The 24112-nt window shown below is 33.5% G+C and overlaps 1 protein-coding gene across 8 annotated transcripts in view; it reads left to right on the top strand.

Annotated features, from left to right (window-relative positions):
* Positions 1–24112, top strand: part of Liprin-beta (liprin-beta 1) — an 88658-nt gene that overhangs the window by 30191 nt on the left and 34355 nt on the right. For 6 of the 8 annotated variants that reach the window (XM_072542509.1, XM_072542511.1, XM_072542514.1 and 3 more), the window contains exon 1: positions 11160–11502. The exons of 1 other annotated variant lie outside the window; for it this stretch is intronic. The gene's annotated coding sequence lies outside the window, so the exon portion shown is untranslated. Of the gene's footprint in view, positions 1–11159; positions 11503–24112 lie in introns of those variants that run through there. One more of the 8 variants, XM_072542512.1, reaches the window with a different exon arrangement.

Here is a 24112-nt window from a genome sequence, read left to right as displayed (position 1 = left end):
AAATCGAAATTTTGGATTTAAGACACAAGCTCTTCAATTTTCGAAAGAAGTCATATTAGCTGTAGTAAGAAAAATGAATATATCCGCAGTATACTGACATATTATAAAGTAAACTAAGTATATAAATAGATATCCCTTTTTGAATGAACCTCGTATAACGTCGTCGTCAAAATATTCCTCGTTTAACAAGTACAGGCATCTCTCTGTCTCCATCGAGAGCAATTATTGATGAACCGAACACGCTCCACAACCAACCAATCATTAATTTAAAATAATCCGACAAACAGGCGAACAACCAACATTTTCGTACAGAGTGATCCCGAATCGATCTCTGGACGTTTAAAATATCCAGCCGGGTTCTAAGACTAGAGTTATTTATCGCGCCCGTATGGATCAATAATGCAATAATAATTGGCTGTACTCTTTTCGTTTTTCTCTTCATGGAACGACGAAGCAGATGTGGCTTTGTAAGATTTATGGACGGAATGGATCTACCGCGTATTTGGGCTGTTTTATTAGAGTTATTTATGAATTTTTATACTTGAATTTGTTTTTTGAGGAATAAATTTCAAAGTGAATTAAATCCGAAGACCTAAAATCGTATATAAATATTGTTTTTATTCAAATAAGTGACTGAAATCATTTATTTATTTATATAGTGACAACAGGACTTGTATGCCTACGATTACAATATAAAGAAATCAATACATACTTCAAAAATAAATATATATAAAAATATCACAAATTCCAATAAGATTAATAATCATCGCTCACAATTCAAACTGATATCGTTTACAAAACAATTCTTCTTTCTTCACTCTACAACTCATAAGTGAGTCTTGGCCCCGTTTGCTGTTTTCCTCCACTCTTGCCGGTCTTGTTCTGCAATCTCCCATTGTTGTAGCCTCATATTACGTAGATCACTCGTTACTGAATCCTTCCATCTTTCTCTTGAGCGACCAACTGACCTATGGGGCCTTTCCCAGAAGGTTGTATTTAGTAATCTTCCATCATTCGCTCTCAGTACATGTTCTGCCCATCTTTACGATTTGCCTTGTGTTAATTGTGCAATTGTGTCGACACTATGAGCAAAATCTAATAGTACCTTCGCTCCTTGAGCAGAGAAGCCATTTGTTAATTCTGGCTGTGCTTTCCTAACAGCGTGTTCTAAAGCGAAGTTAAATAACAAATGGGAAATTGGATCGACTTGTCTTAGACCCGTTTTGATTTGAAACTCATCTGATCTCAACATTCTGGCTTTACAACACTGCGTGGATCCTAGCCTCCTCAAGAATTTCTCTCCAGTCGTCCCTGTCCATCGCCTTCCTCTGCTAAGGACGTATTCCCATATTTCGGTTGTCCCATAGGGTTGTCATACCTTAGACTGTTTTGGTTCGCGGATGGTACTTTATTTTCCACCTATCCGCCAGTTTTAGCATCGGTTAGGGCGCCTATCCACCACCTGGAGATGTGTCCTATGGGAGAGAGACAACTCATCTGATGTACTGTTGTATTTCCAACTATTTTCTAAAATTTATCGCAAGATAAAGATCTGGTATATTGTTGACCTTCCTGCTCAGAAACTACACTGGTATTCCCTATTATTTTTTTCTGCGTACGGAATTAATCTTCTCAGTAGAATAATCGACATAACTTTGTAACAAAAAAAAATTTTGGACTTTCAGGTTTAGGTCGCCAATGTAATAAAAGTGTGTAATGAAACACAAGTATTTGGGGTAATGTATAAAATAACGTATACTTTAAAGCTGGCTAGCAGAAGGTGCCGGAGAGTGACTTCTTGACACTCAAAGAGGATTCAGCCAATTTGCATGCCCTACAGAGACCGTAGAATAAGAAAATGAATGACAAGGTAATAAACAATCTATAGGTATATAACTAAGGTAAATAAAAGTGATTACAGAAGTTGCTCCAAAATGTGAGTGGGCGCCAGGAAAGTATTAACATAAACTTTCCAAGGTATCTTGTAAAGCTATTTGCTGAAATACAAAAAAAAGGATACAGGTATGAATTGAAATATTTAGTTTTCACCAAAAATTTAATCCCTATCCAATATATACAATCTAAATTTACCCTAAAATACCCACCACCAATTATGTACAGTCAACTTAGTTAATTATATACAAAAAAAAAATTCCCTGGTTATACGCAACTGATCCTTGATGATCTAAATTTACCAATAATAAGATATAGGAAAAATTGTAATGATTCACCTAAAAAGGTAATTTACTTGCCTCAGAGATGCAACTCTGTACTTTGGCTTTCAATTGAAGGTTGTTGTAATAAAGTAATGAGGACAATATCCTGAAGGGATAAATGTCCAAAGGTTGGAAAATATAATAATAATAAAATCTTAATAAATAACTCTCTGATTAGATGTGTACACATAAAATCGTACAAACTGAGTTAAATGGGAGGATTTAAAACCTCGACCTGGACGTGACAATTTTAATGCTTATGTATTTTATAATTATTTAGAAAAAATGACGGGTCTTTATTATTAAATGAAATAGTATAATTTAAGATTGGAAAAAAAAATATTATAAACAAAATTATTAACAATTAATGAATAAAAAAAATATAAAAAATGAACAATGTTCCACATTCTAAATAAGGAAGGTCTTTCGGGCTGGTATCCTGAAGTGGTCCGAGAGTAGTCTGAGAGAGCTCTGGACCTCTGATGGAACAGACGGGCAAATGGACAAATTCAAAAACGTAAATTCTTTTCCTCCTTGTAAAAAAAAATCCCCAAAAATAAATGAAAAAAAAAATCCTCGATCCTGGATTTAACTTCTTGGGGTAGACTAAAAAGAACAATTGTGTTACAGTTCCTCCTTACGCTTAATAAAAAGAAGGGAAAAATACAAGGTTTATTAACAAATGAAATAACTTGAAAAATATTACAAAAAGTTGCTGGGAAGCTTGTATCAAAGAAAAAAGCTGTAATGATTTTGTAGATAATGTGACCTTCGCATGGTCTGACAATATTTGATGTAAAATAAATTGATCAAATAGATAATTTTTAACGAAAAGCTTGCTACGGATATATTTTTGAATGTAAAAGAACGATATGAGGCAGAATATTTTTACAGATAGTCTTAATAGATAATAAATAGTTTTAAAAATGGATAATTATATGTTTTTAAGGCCGGGAAGTAAAATAGAAAATTGATATGATTTTATAACATTACTATATCTAAATTCAGAATGTTTCTTAATGAAATAATGTGATAAATGACAGATAGATATATATCACTAACGAAGGGAAAAATGACGATATTATAGAAGTTAAAATGGTTGATGGTTTTTACACTTTTATTTATAATTGAATCAACTTACCGATTAGAAGTGGCTTATAAATCAACGGGTATACACTACGAAACAACTAAAAACTGTATATATTCTTCCTTCCCAACGAAATTAATATTCTTTAAAACAAATTTAGCCTTCTTCTGTCGCCTACCCTTTTTTTTGTTAAACGATGTTGTCTACCAAAAGGTTAAAACCAGAATGAGCGCTAATTGCTAGCCGGATGATCATGTTGCCCTACATCATCGTAGGTGTCGCTGTTTAAGCCAACTTAGAAATTCAAAATTAAGAAAAGCATTAAGAGGATTGGGATTTTAAAATTGTATTTAAAAATGTTTACGGATTATTAAAGTAACGGACTCGTTACAACTTTCTAGGTTGTATGAATTTATTATATTCTTCTATAGGTCTTACATTGTTTATCTCCCTTTTTGTAGATGTGTACTATGTGGCTATCGGTATTTATCTTTGCCATATTTAATTTATGAGGTGATATATTTGTACATGAAATTGTTGTATTTGACCATCCGGGTCCGGGGCTTTTTAACTTCTTAGTGGCAATAGTGCTGCCGTTATTTCCCCAATCGCTGTTAACGCTACTTCGGGTACTGCTGAGTGGTACTGTTTTTCTTCACATGTTGTTGTTGGTTCGTCAGAATTTAACAATTGTTTAAAATACCCTCTCTATTGTCGACTTATATCCGTATTCTCTGTAAGAAGTTGTCATCTATCAGCTATAGTTGACGACTGGTGTAAACAAGAGAGACTGATAGTCAATGCTCAGAAAACACAAATCGTCAACTTCACAAAAAAAAAAACAGCACTACAAGGCCTAAAACCACCGGTGCTGGGAAGAACAGATTTCATTTGCCAAAGAAACAAAATACCTTGGGGTATATTTTGATCATAGGCTTACATGAATGCTCACATTCTGAAAACCACACAGAAAGCTATCATGTCCCTGGGCAGATGTAGAAGAATGTGCGGTAAGAATTTGGGACTTTCTCCATTGTCAGCTTATGTCCGTATTCTCTGTAAGAAGTTGTCATCTATCAGCTTTTATGAATCCCGGACTATTTACCTTATTGCCCTTTAGTATTTCCTTATAAAGCTCTGGAGAAATCTGGAGAAAAATATCAAGTTCTGTCTTTTCTGTCAAGTTTGAAAGAAGAAAACGAACAATGAAGACTTGTGCCGTGGATTAATCTCTTTAAATGTACCGCTTTCAAAATTATCCAATGAAAACTTAACTTCTTTAAAAAAATATTGTAAATTAAATATTCCAAGTGAAAGGACTCTAAAGAGAAACCATGGAAACTCGTTGTATAGAACGTTGTAACAAATTTAACTTCAAGTTCTGTCTTTTCTGTCAAGTTCACAATGAAGACTTGTGCCTTACTAAAAAAAATTAGATTAGCTTGTCAAAATGTTAACATGACACTGGAAAAGATATTTTTCAAAAATTTGAAACAATAATTCAAAAAAACAATGGTTTTCAGAAACTTCCTGAGGTAGCTGACGTTCTTGTTAATAATTTTTGCGAAGAGATAGATTTAGAAGCAAATATTTTTGTGAATTTAAAATATGCTCCCATTACATCCGTTAACGTGAAGAGAAGTTTCTCAATTTACAAATATATGTATACAGATAGAAGCCATAAGTTTTTATTGGAAAATATTGAAAATCGTTGTAGATGGATTCAGTCGTATTTACTCTGCTTTTTCTGATAATGCTTTCCACTACCAAATTAAAAAGTACTGTGGATAAAGGGTCTTCTTGTTGCGGTCTCTGTTCACATCAAATTCATCTGATGAAAAGCGTATCCATACTACATGATTTCGTGTGTTATTCAGTGCCATTCTTATCAACTTATTACGCACCAATTGCGTGAGTATGCTTAAGGAGGTCATTGTTTCATATATTTTATTCCTTTTGATCCTATCAAACACCCACTTAAAATCTATGACATGTGTCATAGAAATATATAAACAGCGCATGGACAATTATCGTATGCAGTAAAATTGTACGCTTTTATATTTTGGTAATAAATCGTTTCTGTACAACTTTTTAAAAAGGGAAATTTACTCTAGGTCTCCTCGTATAAACATCTCTTTATTGCAGTATAAATTACTTGATACTTATAGTACTCCCCTCGTATTATTGGATCATTTGTTTTTGCTAGTGGTTTGTTATAAAAACTATTTCAATGTCTGGCTTATTTACCTAAGCTTTGAATCGGTATCGTTGTGTCCTCATACATTATTTAGTTATGTTTATCGTGTTATCAGCCTATTGATAAACAAATCCACACAATTTTGCTTGTTTTTTTGTGACGTATTTTTGTTTAATTATCTTTAATTGGCAATTACTGGTTTTGCAACTCTCTTAATAATATAATTGCATATAACGTATAATAGCTGTTCAATAAGGTTTGCCGTTCGATAAGAAAAACACAATTTTATGGTTTGAAATACATTTTATTATTCAGTATAGACTCCCTGAATATTAGTACACTTGTTCCAACGAGATTCCAATTTATGAATTTCATCCCTGAAGTGAGAATCTAAGAGAACTGCAAAATACGGTGATACAGCTGTTATGACCTCACATTTTTGACCAAAAACGCTTTCCACGCATAAATTTTTTTAGGTATTGAAACAGATAGAAGTCACTAGGAGCTAAATCTGGCGAATACGGTGGATTCTCCAACAATTCAAATCTTAATTCGTGAATTTTAGCCATTTTCGTGATGATAAAGATTTTTTTTCTGCAACCGGATATTTTTCAAGAATTTTTTCCTTTAGTTTGTCTAAAAGGTTACAATAATATACAGAATTTATTGTTTTACCAGCTTACAAACAAAATTCCTTTCGCATTTCAAAAAACTGATAATAACACCTCGGTCGATTTCTGGATACGAACTCGTTTCGGAGCTGAAGAACCAGGTTCACACCACTTTTTAGCCTCTTGTTTTAATTCAGGATCGTGGTGAGAGACCCAGTCTCATCCATGCTCTAAAAAGAAAATGCTCTAAATGTTGATGAGAAAATCACATTCGAATGTGTGTTTTTTCCATTATTAGTGAATGCGACACTCATTGGGAACACAGCTTTCTGAAACCCAATACTTAAATCAATATATTGCTTACACTGCCCAATAAGATGCCTAGGGCTTCTACTAAATCTTTTTCAGTTACTCCATGATTTTTAATACGATATCCTGTATTTTTCTACGATTTCTGGTGTATTTACTAGTTTGGATGATTAAAAAAGAGCTTATGAAAATTCATGTCCATACTGACCTTAGTAAGACCTCTAATATGTAGAAAGCACATACTTTCTCCCGTAAAGGTCGTTTCCATGCATGTTTCCACGTTGCTAAAGAAACTTCCAGCATACCGTCGTGATCTGGAAAATGTATTGAGTAATATATATATACATATATACATATATATATATATATATATATATATATATATATATATATATATATATATATATATATATAATACTAAAGAGAAGAAAAAAAAACGATGATAAACACAAAAAAAAACATTATGCTATCTCATCCTTATTCTTCATCCTGTCTTGCTTCATCTATCGTTTACTTGTTTTTAATTATTTTAGTTATAAGGTCTACCATAATGTTGTACCTTCGTATGTCTCGTGTAGCCTTTCTCAAAATATCTCCATGGGATATCTTTCCTAGCAATGTTCCCAGTTGTTGCTGTTCACTCGCATAAACATTGCATTGGAAAATACAGTGTTCAGCGTCGTCCCTAACTCCACATGTGTGGCATAAGTCCTCCACTGCCTTATTCACTGTTCACTCTAAAAGACCCATGTCCTGTCAGTAATTACATGATACCATGCTGTCATCAGGAATTAGCGTTTTTGTTCATTGTGTCTTTGTGGTTTTTGTTTCCACCTTAAAAATACCAAGAAATTTTACAGAATCAACAATACTGATCTGTAGACTTCGGCAAATATGCAAATAAAAATGTAGAAAATATGCGCATAAATATGCACGTGTTTACCCGAAAATATGCAAATATTTTACAAAATATGCATACAAATAAATAAAAAAATCGTAAAATAGTAACAATTTTATTTAAAAAAAAAGTGTACATAACTAAATATTTCCTACTATTCATTAAGATTTACATTTATTTTAAGTAACTACATCATTTTTAAGTATGAATAAACTTATTTAGAATTATGGTAACAATAAATGACCAAGTGGTGTTCAAAATTTTCTAACAAAAACTTGTGGTTTCTCTCTGAGTACATATATTTATATATGGAAAAACTTCGTTCAACATCAACTGATGTAACGGGAGCATTTTTCAAACTAACCAAAACATTTGGTTCTAAATTAATTGTTTCCGAAATATTTCCAGCTAGAACACTGACTACTTCAGAAAGAATATGGTAACCTTTATTTTTTTCCATAGTAGCTTCAAATTTTTTTAAAATATCTTTTCCAATATTACCTCTAACGTTCCGACAACATGACGCAAATTCTTTTATTAATGCTGTACTTTCGAACAATGACAGTTTTGGTGATTCTAACTGAGTAATTGTTTTTTGAACAAAACTAAAATTTGATTTTATAAATGAAAGTTCTTGTTGAAGCAAGTTACTCTGAAAAGTTTGTTTAGAATCCAAAAGAGATTGGGAACTTTCATCTGTTAACGTATCAATTATGTTCTTTATTTTAACAAAATGATCTGCATAAAAATTAGCTGCTTCTAACCATGTTCCCCATCGCGTTAAAATAGGTTGTGGTGGAAGAGGAATGTTAGGTAGCATTTCTTTATAAAGTTGAATCCTTATAGGAGATTTAAGAAATACTTTTTTGACGCTGGATATCATGGTATTTACAAGAGGAAACTTTTTTCGTATTTCCTCTGCAACTCTGTTTAATCCATGCGCTACACAAGTAACATGTATTAAATCTGGGAAAAATATTTTTAAATTTTGTCCTGCTTTCACCATATAAGGAGCAGCATCCGATAAAATAAGCAGTAATTTATTAGAAGGAATAGTTGTCGGAAGAAAAAAAGTTGCTAATGTTTCTTGTATAAAACGCGAAATTGTTAAAGCATTTGTTTTCTCAAGTTGCTGGCATGAAATAAGATGAGATTTTGGTAAGGTATCTTTTTTAAGAACACCAATCAATAAATGAGCAATATACTTTCCTGAGGAATCAGTGGTTTCGTCTACAGATATGTAAAAATAATTATCTGCAATTTCTTCCTTAATATTAATTAACACCGACGAGTATAGCCCGTTCACATTATTTCTTCTTAGAGACCGATCACTTGGAACATTAAGTTTGCAATATTTTTTTAGAAACGAACTAAAATTTACATTTGCTAATTTTGAAAGCGGTATGTTTGCAGACACTAATGCGCGACACAAGTCTTCATTAAAAGTTTCTTGCTCATCTAATTTTTTTGAAGTAGATTGGAAACATTTAGCCATTGAAGTTTGATGTTTTCCTCCTATTTTTCCTTTTTTTGCAATGTGTGAAGCAGTTCTCACATGTTGGTCTATCTGAAATTTCTTCTCACATGCTATCTATAAATAAAAATAAAAACCTTTATTTTAACCCAACCTTTAAAATATAAAAATATACAAGGTGTTTTTGGTTAATCAAATAACTGGTTTGGAAAAAAAACACTCGCTAAGTGTTTTAAATGCAGTATTAATCCACAAATTAGTTTTTGTTACTAACCATTAGTACATCATATAACTTATTTTAAAATTCAACAAAAGTTTTTTTTTGTTAATTCAATTACAATAAAAATAATTGTGTTTTAGAATAGCTGACTTCATAAAAAAAAAAGTAAAGGTGAAACATTTTTCTAAATACACACCATTGTATTGTACCATGGACAATTTTTTCTCACTAAAGGAAGCTATTTTTCATTTAAAAACAACCTACTAGTACTAAATTTCAAGTAAATACGTTTATTGGTTTTAAAGTTATTGTTGTTATTAACTAAAAGAATTTATTTTTTTTTTAATTTTAACACCCTGTATCTCGAAAAGTAGATAAGTTTGACCCCTCATTAACTATATCGTTTTGTTCAATTTTTCGAGAAGTATCTACAGTCAAACGTTGTAAGTGTCATTTGGAAACACCCTGTATGTATGAAATATTAGATATTTAATAGAAAATATTAGATACTTACAATTTTGCCACAGACTGAACAGTAGATTTTTCCCATATCCATAGACAGCTCTTTATAAGGTTTAATCCAAGTTGAAGCACTGGTTGTTTTAGGCATTATAAAATCACAATCTTCCTTTTTGTTACGCACAACGAGTGTTTACGCTTTGAATATCAAAACAAAAATGATTTACAAATCTGAGCATCAAATTAGAAATGTTTAGGTACCTAATTCAATAAACTGGGAGATTTTGGAAAATCCCTAAATTAGGAACAAAACTATTAGCCGTTTACCTGCTGTTAAGATACAATAAATTGTAGATAGATTTGGGGATTAGATCATAAAATGCAAATGAGCGAACCCTTAGCGATTATCCAATAACTGAATGCCTCAGTGACCGAGACTTTCTAAGAATGTTGAGGGCTACTTAAATTGATCTTCTTTGAAATTGTAAATGTTTTGTACCTGTAGAGATTACGTACTTAGATTATTTCTTGATTAAAATGACTACAAAATTTTATACAAGAATTGAAATAAATTGGTATGTTTAAAAATTTTCAAATACAGTATAAAAATCTGAACTTTTATGCACTTTATGCAAACTTTTATACAAATATGTAAAAATATGAAATATTTGCATAAAATATGCACAATATGCAAAATATGCAATATGCATATTTTGTTCTTTAGCAGAAAGTCATATTTTGTTCTAGGAGAGAAATCATTATTTGTAGAAAGAATTAGGGTGCCACCATGAGCTGAACTTGGACGATCATACCTAGCAATTGTGGTATATTTTTCTATAAAAAAGGCTCGTTAATTTCAAGCCAGAGCTTGGTAACCGCAACCGCCGTTTTTTCATTTAAATATTTTTTAATATTAAAATTCCATTTCTTCTAATATATACTAAAAATCTAATTTTATGACCTAATTGTTGAGAATTTCTGATTGTATGTTGTTCGTACGGTTGCTGCCGTGAAGAGCGACAACGTTGTCAAGAAAATTATGATTTATTTTGCACGGCTGTATCCTTCGTACACTGCATCGCATATCTGAAATACGCTATAGGTGTATTTTTTGATCATAGGCTCACATGGAACACTCGAATACTGAAAACCACAAGCTACTTGGGCAGATGTACAAGAATGTGCGGTAAGAAGTAAAGAGTTAACCCCAAAATGACCCTATAGTTATACACAAGGCTTAGTAGATCAATGATAACCTATAGGTCTGTGACGTTGTAACCAAACACGTAGCAAATGGGAACAATAAGACCGCTAAAGTCACAATAGACGAAGGCTAGCATGCCTGTGCATTACGGGGGCCATAAAAACAACTCTTACAGAATGTGATGTAGGACTAGAGGACCAGAAAACGTTGCAGTGGAATATGTATATTATCTGCGACAATTTTCCTATTTTGTCCTATCATAAATTATTCTACAGATGAGATAAATATCGAGATGAATGTGTTTCTTGGTAAAACTTTTCCATCATCACCCTGTGCACTAGGAAGAGCACGAATCGCCCTGTATAAAGAATCGTCCTGAACTAAAATTATGATGGGCTGATTCTATTTTAAGTATTGCTATTGCGCTGCCGTCACTTAAGACACTGCGACCAATGCCACGACGAATGACTCCACGACTCCAGTTTCATTAAATTGTCACTAGAATACATACGTATGAGTCGAAGAAATGCATTCAGCAGTTTCAGTACTCTTACGGCCTTAGTCGAAATCAACAATAAAAATCGGTGGCAGCTGTTATAATTCGGTGCTGTCTCTTCGAGTGTTCGGTTTGTAGTGTGTGTTTGCGATATCAAGTGTAAACTCTGGAGACTATTTATAAAGTCTTAAGTCATTTCGGCGGAGGCTGTGTGTTGCGTTTACCGGGAAGCGAATTAAACGGTTCTATTAAAAACCGAGTGTGGAGCAGAAATGTGTGGAGTGGATGTGCCGATAATATTTTATATTTATTGCTGATTACATTCTTGAGGGTTGGGAATTGATTTATATTGCTATTAGATCGAAATGTTTTCATGTAGGAATGATTTAGATGTTTCTGAACCTTACATTTCGGATTAATCGATTCGAATAACTTGTTTTATGTACATTTTTAAAAGAACAACATTTTGAAGTAAATAATTTCAAGTTTATTTTCATGCAACACCAGACAAAAAATATTCCCTTTTCTTCAGTTTTTTTATAATTAATTGTTTGTTAAAGATATAAAAATCGAACGTTTGTAGAAAATATTATAAAAATAATGGAAAATGGATGTTTTTATGAAAAAACGTAGCTGTATTACCAAACATGTGGAAAACGTCAGAATATAACAGTAAACATTTCATGCATTATAATTTGTACTATAAACACTGTGCTTAGATAACTCAATCACAGCATGCAAACATTGTTGTAATCTACTTTGTAAGAGATTGCTTAATGCGTTTTGGTCGAGGTGGTCTGATTCTACGAAAAACTTATTTTATTCTCGAAACCCAAACTGATTTAGGAAAAATCCACAAGGAAACAAAGTTCCTGTATTTGGCTGTATACCATATATTAAAAATTTTGAATAAAATCCTTTATAAAAAGGTATATAAAAAACCCAGTTGGGCTATGTTGCATTGACAAAACGTTTTCGGAATAAATATTCCATCATCAGTGTCAAGTTAATACATGGATGTAGCCACTAAATATGTGGGTAAAAACCCTTTAAAAATTATTAAATAAGATTTGATCTACATTATGTCTAATTTACATTTAAGATGTTAAAGTTACCGTTGGATAGGTAACAGGGCGACATATGACTCTACATTAGTTGCGAGTCCTGAGACGGTATGTCTACGAGGACTTTGTCAAAGCAACTCCTCGCCAAAGAGTTGCTTTATTTAATAATTATTTAATATTTAATAATTTTTAAAGGGTTTTTACCCACATATTTAGTGGCTACATCCATGTATTAACTTGACACTGATGATGGAATATTTATTCCGAAAACGTTTTGTCAATGCAACATAGCCCAACTGGGTTTTTTATATACCTTGATTTAGGAAAGTTTTTGTCTTCGTGGTCTGTGAATATGCATTGTTGTGCAAAAAGATAAAGTTTGGGCCAATGAAGGGTGCTTATGGTTTAACATGATCCACAAAATAGTCAGTAATGTGGCTCAGAACTTTTATACGACCTTTTTTTATAAACAATCTAGTATCAGAAAGAAACATTTTCCGATTAATCGGCTGTCCAATCAAGACGTTCTTTCTCACTTTCTGAACTTTTGCTCAGAGAGGATGCAGAGTACTAGAAGACCAGAGAAATTAAACAAATAATTTCTCCTCTTCTCTTCTCATTTTCCCTTCATCAATTAGCTTTTCAGCTAAATCCTTCTTCTTTGTTTGTTTAACATTAACATATAACTAAATTGTTTTTATGTAGACATGATTCTGTCTGTTTTTCAATGTGCCTCCAGTAAGTTGTTCCATCGTTTTCGTGGTCTTCCTATTGCGGAACCGTCTCTTGCCGTGTTTACTACTCTATTTGTTTTCATTCGGTTTATATTATGATCGTTCCATTCTACTCTTCTATTTCTTACCCAGTTCTTGATGTTCTCCACCTTGCATCTACGTACGTCGTTTATTATTTCATCCATTGAACCATAGAGGAGTCAGGGAATCTCACTGTCTTATCCTATTGCCAGCTTCAATAGGGTCGGTTAGTTCTTCTTCTACTTTTACTTTTATTGTGTTGTTTTGGTAGATATTTTAGATCGTTTTGATTATTCCTAGAGGTATCTCTCTTGCGTACAGTAAGTAGATAACGTCCTTTAATTTGACCCTGTCAAATGCTTTGTTAAGGTCAACTAAACATAGATATGCCGGTTTTTTGTATTCTAATGATTTCTATTGCACTTGCATCATTATAAATGTAGCGTCGGTGCATGATCTTCCGGACCTAAAACTTTGTTGTTCTTCTGCTAATATTATAATTTTATTCAGTTTATCTGTTATCACTTTGGTTGTTAATTTTATTATTGTGTTTAATAAATTAATTCCTCTGTAGTTTTCTGGGTCCGATTTATCTCCCTTTTTGAAGAGAGGTATACGGATGTTTGATCCCCATTCTTGAGGAATTCTGTTTTGTTCTTTTATTTTTTTGGATTAGTTTTAATAGTTGTTTGGTCAGATCTGGTTCTCCGTACTTTAGGAGTTCGTTCGGTATTCTGTCCTCGCCTGTTGATTTTCTATCTTTTAATTTCCTTAATGGTTCCTTGTCGTCACCTCTGGTGTTGGTGGTTCATTATCGTCACCTTTAGCGAATAGGAATCGAAAGTAGTCTATCCATGTGTCCTTCTGAATGTGTTTCATTTTTATTAGTTCGTTCATCTCTTTTCTTTGTCCTCTGATCATTCTCCATATTTCTTTTTGTGTTCCGTAGAAGTCGTGCTCCATTTATTTTGAGAAGCTCTTCCAGTGTTGCCTTTTTATTTGTCTAACTAAAGTATTCGTTTCATTTGTAAAAAGGCTTTCTTCTTTTCTTCACATTTTGTCTTCACTTCCTCTCTAAACCATGGTGTTTTCTTTTTTTGATATGTTAGTGTTCGTTACTTTCCTCTCTCCTAGTGATTCTGTTGCCTGGTCTATTGACTGTGAAGTATTTCAGGATGATTCTTATTTTACACAATACTAGGCTATGATACTACAGCTGAATCCATTGTTCTGAATCATTAGTCACTGCGTCACGGACGCAGTTACGCGAAAACTCGCGAATGTCTTATAGCTAGTTAATACCTGCACGACAGAGCCGTTTACCTTCTTAATCTACTTTGAATTTTAGTCTAGGCGGGATCTGTTTTGGATTGGACATTTTCCATAGGAAGTTATTTTTTTGCTGGAATCCCTTCAGGATGTGCCCAATATCGATAATCACGATATGCGCCAGTCGCAAATCCTGTGCTAAATTTTTTATTTAACAAAATCTGAAAACAATTGAAATTGTTTCATTTTTTTGGTCTTATTTTCGTTTATAATTCGGAAAATATTGATCCTAGAGAAAAAATTATAAAAAGTTAAAAGTTTCGTTATTCAATTTTACACAATATTTCGTTAGCTAGAAATTAAAAATTTAATGTTTATTGTTGAAAAAATAGCAATAATTAAAAAAAAAAGTACAAAAAATGAAGTTAATCCTTTAAATGTTTTCGACTTTCTAAACTTGACTTACAAGCTCCATATTCCGCCTAAAAAAAACCTTTTAATATGTTTAAAACGTGTGCTAAATTTTGTTAAGATCGGTTGGATAGGTTTTGCATAATAATTTTGCAATCCAGCATACTGGAAAAAAATCGCAAATTTTAAAATTTATAGTAGGCCCTAAATAAGACTCTCAGATAGTTGCAAATTTTTTTACATATAAAGGAAGGCTCAAACTTTCAAACGCTTTGTAAAATTCAAATCGGTTCACTAGGAGAGCCTAGAAATTTTTTTAAAGTTTTAAACATTTTTTAGGCTTATAAACAAATTGAATAACTTTACGAGCTTTAAACATATCAATTTCTAAATTTATACACTTAAAGAACATTAAAAGACGCTTCTTTAAAAAAAAAAGATACATTCGGCTTACTCCGTCCACAAAAGACTTTAAAAAAAATTATTGAAGATTGAGTCAAAATAGAGTTTATTTACGAAAAAAAAATTTTTTTCGTTCGCCTTTGTTTTAACAATTTAAATTATTATTTAACAATTTATAAATACATATTTGTTTACTAAAAGTAACAATTTACTTCAATGTATAAATTGCAAGCTCAAAAAAAATGCATGAAGAAAAAATGCAATTACTTGTTTAACATACAATTGTTTATTGCAAATTTCCCAATTTTCAATTAAAAATGGTATTTCAAAATATGATATTTGAAATCCTTGTCGTCCGAGACATCGATTCAAAAAAAAAAGAGCAAAATTGGTTAACAAGAATAGAGATAATCCAATTTTTAGCGCGCGCTATGATTTTGAACTCGCCGATTCACATTCCGAGTGAATGTCCCCCACCACCACCTCTCATGCATTCCGAGCGACATTTTACGCGAAAACGGTTTTTATTTGTCTTTTTATGGATGTTGCCATGAAGCGCATTACGTAAAACTTTTCATATAAAAAATACGTGACAAGACGAGGGTATTTGTTTAAAAACTAGCCCTCTATCACTTATGGATACACGGCAAATGTGTGCCAACTTTGACCTTCAATATCTTGGCAACCAGTAAGCCGAATGTATCTTTTTTTTTTAAGAAGCGTCTTTTAATGTTCTTTAAGTGTATAAATTTAGAAATTGATATGTTTAAAGCTCGTAAAGTTATTCAATTTGTTTATAAGCCTAAAAAATGTTTAAAACTTTAAAAAATTTTCTAGGCTCTCCTAGTGAACCGATTTGAATTTTACAAAAAGCGTTTGAAAGTTTGAGCCTTCCTTTATATGTAAAAAAATTTGCAACTATCTGAGAGTCTTATTTAGGGCCTACTATAAATTTTAAAATTTGCGATTTTTTTCCAGTATGCTGGATTGCAAAATTATTATGCAAAACCCATCCAACCGATCTTAACAAAATTTAGCACACCTTTTAAACATATTAAAGGGTTTTTTTAGGCGGAATATGGAGCTTGTAAGTCAAGTTTAGAAAGTCGAAAACATTTAAAGGATTAACTTCATTTTTTTGTACTTTTTTTCCAATTATTGCTATTTTTTCAACAATAAACATTAAATTTTTAATTTCTAGCTAACGAAATATTGTGTAAAATTGAATAACGAAACTTTTTACTTCTTATAATTTTTTCTCTAGGATCAATATTTTCCGAATTATAAACGTAAATAAGACCAAAAAAATGAGAAATTTTCAATTGTTTTCAGATTTTGTTAAATAAAAAATTTAGCACAGGATTTGCGACTGGCGCATATCGTGATTATCGATATTGGGCACATCCTGAAGGGATTCCAGCAAAAAAATAGCTTCCTATGGAAAGTGTCCATTATGGTCTGAATTTCTACAGATCCCGCCTAGTCTATTTTGAATATTTTCATCTGCTCTTTCGTTAACTTAAAGGTTTTGAGCAGTTATTCTTCAACATTATATATACTACGCCTTTCTTCATATTCCTCAATTCTTTATTGGCATTTTGGGTGGTGAATTGTCCTGGTGATTATTTTCTTTGACCAGATATTTTCTCCTTAATTTTTTCCTTGGGCTGGGTAGGAATATTTGCTAGATATACCATAATCATTGTAGTCCTTAGCAGAAAACGTAAATAAACTGCTGTCATAGTAAAAAATATTCTCGTAAAAAACTGCTACTTTCGTAGTGGAAACGAAATGTTGCACCATGATAGAGATGCCCAATATACACTATGCCTGAAAACATAATAAATTTACTAGATGACAGATTGGTTTTTAACATACCAGGAGTAATAAAACAAGCGATACATCATAATTTAGGAAGATGGACGTGTCCAGTGACAAATTCCAAACAACACGTGAATTTATTTGTGTCGTTTATTTATCTGTGTCAGGTGTACAATTGAAGGGAAGGATAAATCGTTTTGACTACCGCCCACGCATGGTAGACGGTCAACGACGCATCTCTATTCCTGCCTCTGCGATCTTACTATTTTTCTAATTATATCGCCTGTCAAGGTTATTTCGAATAAAATTTCCTTTTTTATATCTAGAGGATCTCCAGTTTGACGACTTTAGTAGAGATTAGTAGTAATCACTCTCATTCAACACTTTTTTCGTATTGGGTGAGAGTATTGATGTGTTTCCGAAAATGGAAATCCTGCAAAATAAATAAAATATGAAACTAACTCCTTTAGAACATAGAATTCCAGTGTTATCATTAGTTTTTGTGGTGAAGCAATGACCTGGTGATGAATTTACTTCTTCTCTTCTTATTTTGGCATTCCTTATATTCTTTAAGAGCGTCAGAATGAAGTTACTTAAATATATAAAAACAATTTGCTTTTGCACTAATATTTACAGCCTCTTTCAGAAGTTGTATCGTTTTCATTTTATCAAAATCTCTACAGTAAATATTATAAGCAATCAAAATGAACTAGTTTATTTTACAATAATGATTATGTTTTGAAACTGACAAAAAAAACAATAAACTTTTTTCATCCAACATTGTCACGCAATGCTGTAGGATAAGTCAAATGCTAGATAAAACATACATTTATACAATTTTTTAAATGTTGACAGCTGTCACACGTTAACTGTTAGAAGACCTTGAGGTTTACTTGAGAGTAACAACTAATACATTGCCACTAACATTTGTTCTAACCGACATAGAAAATATTCTGATACGCGAATGAACATCTTGAATTAAGATCATCAGCCAACATCATTCTGACCAACTTCTCTCACAAACCTTCCTATGTTAGCTCTGATATCGATCAGATTTGCAAAGAAACGTTCACATTCTTAAAAGGACACCCGGACCTGATGGCATTAACTAGTGAGAAAGATAATTCCACAGTTCTGATGATGAGAGATCAATACTTAAATTTGTGCCGACAACTCTTAGATGGTAGTAAATACTATCAGCCACTGCACCGCAATCCCACGTTAACCTACACGAACAAAATTAACAAATACATCACTTAACTAAAAAAAAAATCATTGACGAGAAACTAACCAAATTCCTCCATAATTACAATGGCAATGCTCCCAGGTTCTATTGTCTGCCCAAAATTCATAAACCGCAATTGAGAATGCAATAAATGCTCCGAACACTAATCTAGCACAATTCCTAACAGACATTCTATCGCAAGCATACAATTATAGGAGTAACGTCAATATAAAAGACTCTTTCCAGTTCAGTGATTTCATCAATAATTATCAGTTACCAAGTATGTCTTAGTAAGCGTTGATGTGGTATCCTTGTTTGCAAATCCTCCACTTTCCTGAGTAGTGACCTCCCTCCGGAACCATTGGAATGAAATCCAACTTCACAGATCAGTATGATGAATCAGTATACAGAAAAGAAATTGCTAGCATACGTTTCTTAAATTACCACTCTGCACACCCAACCAGATATAAACATAACCTAGTACAAGCCCTTAGTCTTAGAGTACATACGTTGATACAGTCGCTATACAAAGATGAATCTTTGAATCTACTCAAATCCATTCTCATTTATAACTCCTATCCCATCACTATCAACAATAAATATCTATTTTCTAAAAGTTACGGGCATTTTATGTCAGAAGCCCCCAATGGCGAAAAATTAGTGTCCATTTTTGATAACATACAGTTGACTAATTCTCCGTCCACCTCAGAACGATCCACAAAATATGCTTCTCTCCCGAACTTCCCACAAATCACCAATAACCTTACGAAACTCTTCAGAAAGTTTCCCGTTACAATAGCCCTAAAAGACAGCAGAACTGTAGGAAAGTTATTTTCGAAGACCAAAACTCCATTGACCCCTTCAGAACATACTAATGTTGTCTATCACATACCCTGTGCAGAGTGTAACACCTGCTACATTGGCCAGACCAGCCGCTCTCTTCAAGGTCGTCTAAGTTCTCATAAAAGCGACATTAGGATTTCCAAACCCTCTTGTGCCTTAGCCCAGCATGAAATCGACTTCAAAAACGTCAAAATACTGACCAAACAACAAAATTATCATAAGAGATCCCTAGAAATGTGCTATATTCTTAAACATCCGTAAGTCCTTAATAAACAACGAACTGACATCGATAATTTGAACTAGATTTATCACTTCTTCATCTTACACAATAAACAAGAATCGCACCAAACTTCATATTCCGAGTTCAACAAATAGTCTAATATATCCCGCCATTCACAATCTCCCTTCGAACAAATTATTCCACGAACCCCGTATATTTTTTTACTAATTCGTTTTTAACAATTCGTACTGTGAAGGTACTGTACTCGTACTGTATTTTCCGAACTTCCTGTACATTTATATTAAGTTCTTCATTTGTGGTAATTTCTGGTGATTTCTGGCGTAATTTCTCTCCTATTTTCTAAATAAGCAAAACGCAGTGTCTTTTGGTTGTCACCACAAGAAAACTAAATGACAATCAATTGAATGGACTTTATTGCTTTGTAGTTAGTTGTGTCTTTCCTTAAGATATTTGCTCGATATGTTGAGTAACTTTACAGTTTCTAGAACATCTGAAAAACTACAAATTGTTTTGTAAGTATAGTAATCCAACATTGTAGGCGTTTACTTATAAATTTCTTCATTATATTTGTAGTGAACTGAAGAAGCTTTTGAAAAATTAAAAAAAGCGAAACATATTCAATGAACCAATGAAGTAGCTGACTAAGCAGACTAAATTCTTAAAATAAATAAAAAAAATTAATGAATAAAAAGGACTAATATCGTGGGGAAAATGTTGGGAACCTCTGTAATCTCCAAGAAGTAGAATGCGTTTCTGGGTAGTTGAACTCGGACACATGAAGTAACTTTCTCAATAAAATCGCAAACTATTCAAGTTCTAGATGTATATAAATAACCATTTTATATGTAGTGTAAATATAATTTCGTGTATGACTAAACGAATCATATCTACAAGCAGTTCAACAACCTAAACATCTAAATCGTTCCTAAATAATCACTGGAACACAAATACTTTGATTATGAAAAATTTATCGTTCGTCCTCGTCTTTTAACGTGCTGAGACGACGATAGGTTTATTTATCGATTTGTTAAAAGGTAAATAATGGACTCGATTTTCTAAATTTATAAAAATCTAATCCTGAGGATGTTTAGAACTGATTTCATCGATTTGGATCGTTGCCAGAATCTATATTATCCCGATATTTGGATTAATTATAGATATTAGAATGTAAACTGTGAGGTACATTTTTAAATTCGGTGGGTCGGTTGATTCCTAGACAGATTCTACAGACTGATTAACGGACACATCTAAATGAAGAAGAATCACCTAAAATTCTTAAATCGTAGATTGAAAACGTAATAAGTTGGGAAAGTGCTCTTCTTCTCGAATTACTTTTGCACTTTAAGAGCGTCGTATGTTGCTATAATTCTTCTACCCATTTCTTCCACGCTTTCTAACCTACTCTAGGTCTACTCCTTCTTTCCTCTCTTTTGACCTCTATTATTCATTTCTGTTGTATTTATGGTACTTTCGTGTCTTTTACCCGTGTCTAACTTGCATATAGATGTGGTGGTACTATGATTGCGTTGTATACGTGCAATTTTGTTTCCTGATTTATTTTTGCCTTTTGCCCAGTATCGTATTAGTTATTCCATAGTATATTCTCGATATGTTTTGTCCTTTTTGAGGACCCCAGGCAAGCAAGCAAGCAATTTAAGTAAACCCAGCTTGTGAGACATGTTCACCCCTAAGAAGTACATTCTGGGGTAACAATTCATTGGAGCGAGCTGTATTAACTCGAGTTAAAAACAGGAGTCACTTTATCGCGCTCCAATGCTCCAGGCCCTCCCTTTCCCCCCTAAAGCACTCTGATGCGCGATAGAGGCACAACTATCAGCCAAGTGCTTTTCGCGTGAAAGTCCTGGGTACAAGAACTCCAACACGATATTCTAACAGCATCAATGCAGGCTAGCGTGACGCGCACTTTTCCTGCTTTCTCTGGTGACGTATCATCGAACTGAAATTGCTTGCTCGGACCTTGACGCTGCGCCCAATTTGGCGACTCGGTGTCCGAGGATGTGGGCCCTTCGTGCTCCGTTTTTTGGATGGCTGTCGCCTTTTTGTTAGTATTTTTTGTTTTTTGGTGGCCAAAGCCTTTATTTATTTATTATTATTATTATTATCCAGATTTAGCCATACGGCTCACACTCCCTCTAAGGGGAAAATTCACTCATCCCAGATACCTACGGTATCAAAAGGATTGAGCTCTGGTGGGACTCTTTCCATGTTATCGAGTCCTAGGTGACTTGGTACATCGGTGTATCTCCCAAAAATTTTCGAACGCATCTGGACGTCGAAAGTAGCACAGCTTTCTGCATGATCTTATATAGATGTTCATTTAGACCCAGCTTTCTTATGTTTTCTAGAAGGTTCTTCGGGATGACTCCAGTGGTAGAAAGAATAATAGGTATCGTCTGGGTACTTTCCATTCTCCATTGTCTCCTTATTTGTATTTCCAGATCTCTGTACTTGGCGATCTTTTCGTTGTACTTAACACGCAGATTATTGTTGTTAGGTATCGCCACATCGATTAGTGTTGTTTGTCTTGTAAGTTTATTAACTAGCACGAGATCTGGTCTGTTATGTGCTACAGTTTGGTCTGTGAGCACAGTGCGGTCCCAGTATAGCTTGTAGTTGTCATTCTCAAGCATACTCTCAGGAACGTATTGATAATATGGGAGATGGTTTGTTTGTAGAAGTCCCAGTTTAAAAGCTATCTCTTGATGGAAGATCTTTCCTACTGAGTCATGCCGTTCCTTATAGTCAGTTGCAGCAAATGCCTGGCAGCCCCCGGTAAGATGTTGGATGGTTTCTTGGGCTTGACATCCATATCGGCATTTGTCGTTTTGGACCTGAGGGTCTTTGACGATATATTTCAGGTAATTTTTTGTTGGTATAACCTGATCCTGAATGGCCAGTAGTGAACCTTCTGTTTCAGGGAACATCTTTCCTGATGTCAGCCAATAGTTCGACGCTATATTGTCGACATGGTCTTGACTGACCTCATGGGGATGTCGCCCGTGCAGAGGTTTACCCATCCAGGTGCGCATTTTTTCGTCCTTAGTAAGATGGTTTATGCGCATTTCTGGTTCCCTCAGTTTGATCGGTGTTGTATCATCTACTGCGCAAATCGCGCGATGTAGAGTAGATGTCTCAGCCTGCACCTGAAAATTATTATTAAAAATTATTATTATATTAAAATTATTATTATTATTATTATTATTATTATTTTTTAAGGTTGTCCTGAAAATAAACATCAATTAATAAAATTTCCAGTGCTGCGTGCTGGGGCTTCTTCTGTTGGTAGAGCTACGAATTATATAGACTTTATGTGTTTGCCAGAATTTGCTGTTTTGGACTTTTGTGCTTCCATCGATAATTTTCCTAATTCTGGTTTTTTCTGTCATTTTATCTATCACTCTTACTTGTTGCAGTTCTCTAAACAGAAAGCGTTCAGCGACGTATTTGGGTACATTTGCCGCTTCTCTGAGGATGTTATTGTGGGCTGCTTGTATTTTCTTTTTATTTGAATTGCTTATGGGTCCCCATGCGAGAGATACATACGTGATTATTGAAAGTATGATGGTGTTTATCTCATTTTCGTCTTTATGCGCAGTTTGCCGTTTCTACCTGTGAGTCCTCTTATTGCTGCTCTGGCTGTTGCTGTTTTTTGGATAGTTGTGTGAAGATTAAGCCTTGGTCCATAGTGACTCCTAGGTATTTCGCTTCTCTTTTCCATTCGATGGGATTATCTTACAATAACAGCTGTTCCTCTGGGGTTTCTCTTTTCTTTTTGAATATGATTGCTTGTGTCTTTTCTGAATTCATTGCTATTTTCCATTGGATACACCAGTCTTCAATGTTATCCAATGCTGTCTGTAGATTGTTGACCGCTACGCTTTCTATGTTTCTGTGTTTGGCCGCAATCGCTGTGTCATCTGCATAAAGGCTGAGTTGTGTTTCTAGTGTTCTTGTAACATCTGCGGTGTATATTATGTACAGTAGGGGTGACAGGACTGTTCCCTGTGGCACTCCAGCTTCCGAAGCTCCATGCTCGGATAGTACTTGTCCTATTCGTACCCTGAAGCTTCGGTTGCTCAAGTACGAAGAGATCAGTTTCGTCATGGCCTCACTGTATCCGTAGCCTCTTATTTTCTATATTAGACCTTTATGCCAAACTCTGTCGAAGGCTTTGCTTACATCCAGGAACGCTAGTCCTGTGTACTGTTTTTCGTTAAATCCAGCTGTTATGTATTCTGTCAGTCTAAGCACTTGTAATTCGCTCGAGTGTTCTGCTCTAAATCCGAACTGAGTTTCTGGGATTAGTTCTATTTCGTATGTTTCAGGTTGTAGTCTTCTTAGTATTACTCTTTCTACGGTCTTGCTGACTGCTGGCAGTAAAGCTTATCGGCCTGTAGTTTTGCGGAAACGTGGTATTCTATCGATTTGGGAATAGCATGTATCTAAGGAATCGCGTTCGTTATGTTATGTAATGTTTTTAATAAATACAAATAAAAATGCCATATTAATTAATATGTTACTTATAAAAACATGCAGAGTATAATTTATATTAATATAATTTAATCGACTTAAACTGCAAATTCCATAGGAGGGCCAATTGATATGGGAAGGGGCTCGTAGTCAAATCGCTACATATAATTACGTCATTGATCAACATATAACATATATTTAATACCCAATATATATTGTAAAACGAATTCTAACTGCAATACACTAATTGAAATACACCTCTTACATATATCTTCACCTAAATTTGATTTTGATAAATTTAATTATTTTATTTAATTTGATCCATGCTGTATGGATATTTTTCTCTTTTGTTAATCTAAATCTAGTTTATGGATATATCTAAATTATTCGCTATACAGGGTGAGTCATGAGGAACTTTA

This window comes from Diabrotica undecimpunctata, chromosome 9 (genome assembly GCF_040954645.1).
Source record: "Diabrotica undecimpunctata isolate CICGRU chromosome 9, icDiaUnde3, whole genome shotgun sequence".
In the NCBI taxonomy this organism is placed as follows: domain Eukaryota; kingdom Metazoa; phylum Arthropoda; class Insecta; order Coleoptera; family Chrysomelidae; genus Diabrotica; species Diabrotica undecimpunctata.
Note: the sequence above shows the minus strand (reverse complement) of the source record. Positions and strands in the feature narration are given on the sequence as shown.